This window comes from Orycteropus afer, unplaced genomic scaffold (assembly GCF_000298275.1).
Source record: "Orycteropus afer afer isolate SDZICR_OR568_19922 unplaced genomic scaffold, OryAfe1.0 scaffold00175, whole genome shotgun sequence".
NCBI classification, from domain to species: Eukaryota; Metazoa; Chordata; class Mammalia; order Tubulidentata; family Orycteropodidae; genus Orycteropus; species Orycteropus afer.
The window spans coordinates 69556-71493 of NW_006921762.1; positions in this window are offsets into that span (position 1 = coordinate 69556).

Sequence of the window (1938 nt, forward strand, 5' to 3'; positions counted from 1 at the left end):
TATAAGTGTGTGAGCCATTTTCCTAAGATAAATTTCTCTTTCTCTCTTTCTTTCTCTCTCTCTCTAAGCTTTACTGGTTTTGCTTCTCAAGAGAACCCAGCCTAACACAACATCCTACTGTCAACCAAAGATCTGTAGTTCAAAACCATCAGAGACCCCAATGGTTAGAGGGCCACGAATTTCTGCTTGGATTGAAAAGCTAAAAAAAGTGGACCCTGGTCCACTCTGTGTTAAAAGGGGTCGTGGAAGAGTTGAACTTCAGCCCACTGCCATGCACTCATTCTGATGATTCACACTCACTCTGAGGCTTCACCTACTAAGAGGGAGTTTCTCTCTTTCCCCCATCCTTTCTGGACTCTGTGGTAGCCCACATCAAGAGGAGTCTTGATCCATTTCCCAGTAAGATGGCTGTGCTCACTCAGAGCTTGAGGTCACAATGAAAATCTCCTGGTGTAGCTATTCTGAGTCCCTAGTGCCTGTAGGTTCCATGACTTTTTTTTTTTCTCCTTCTCTCCACTGACCTAATGAGTCTTCTCTGTCAGCATCTCTGCCAGCTATGTGCATTTGTTTATTTTTCCCAGTTGTTTAATCTGCTCTGTTTCTCTGCCTTCATTAAATCTAATACTTTATCTTCTCCTTAGTTGCTCATAACTCCAGTATCATTATTTTTATCTGTTTTACCTACTTACTCAGGGTATTAAGTTGGAAGAGTGATCAAAAGTGTCAGTTATTATTACAAGGTCATTGTCCTCCTCCCATTAACATAATTGTTAATGATGAAAGAATGACTGCTTTCTCCTTAATATCATAAACAAAACAATGATGCCCCCTCTCACCACTCTTAATCAACATAGTGCTGAAAGATTTGGCCAGTGCAATAATACAAAGAAAGGAAATAAAAGTCATATAGATTGGAAAGGAAGAAATAAAACTAGGGCTATTTGTAGATGACATAACTGTCTATGTAGAATTTCCCAAGGAATTTACAAAGCACACCTAGAACTAACAAGTGAGTTCAGTAAGGTTGTAGGATATAAGATAGACATGCAAAAATCAGTTATATTTCTATGTAAACACATGGAAAATAAAATGTAAAATATCATTCCACTTACAATCATTCAAAAAACAAAATACTTCAGTGTAGATCTAGTAAAACATGTTTAGAACTTAATGCTGAAAACAATACACTGCTGATTTAAGATATCAAAAAAGAGCTAAATAAATGCAAAGAAATACTATGTTCATGTACTAGAAGATTCAACATAGTCAATATGTCAATTCTCCCCAAATTGATATATAGGTTTAGTGTAATTCCTATTCAAATCCCAGCAAGATATACTTTGGAGATAAAGACAAGAGTATTATAACATTTCTATGGAAAAACAAAGGAAATAAAACAGATTAAGAATTTGTGCAAGGAGACTTCTGGTAAGATGGAGGAATAGGCAGACAGGCAACACAGACCCTCTTCACCAAAGCAAAGAAAAACCAATTGACAGAGATACAGAACATAATTCTGGAACCCTGAGCTTTGAAAGGAACTATACAGAAGTGGATTAGGCACCAACTAGTGGAAAAACCTGAACAAAAACAGTGAGTACAGAGTTGGTCGGAGCTGCGGACTGTCAGCTACTCCAATGAAACCAATAGCCTGAATATTTCCAAGTGGTGTTGGGAACTGAGAATTGACTGAAAGATCAGCCCCAGTCACCAAGGGCTGCAGGGACACCTGCTCTGGTGGCCTATGACTAGGAAGGGAAACACAAGGAGGGAGACAACCTGAGCTGTGGACTTTCTGCTGTCTGGAGGGTGCAGCCATTTTGATTGTTTACACATGGCAGCCATTTTGGATATTTAAAGGGACAGAGAGCAGCCATTTTGAATGTTTACAAGTGGTGGCCATTTTGGATATTTAAAGTGAACAAGGGTGCAGCCATT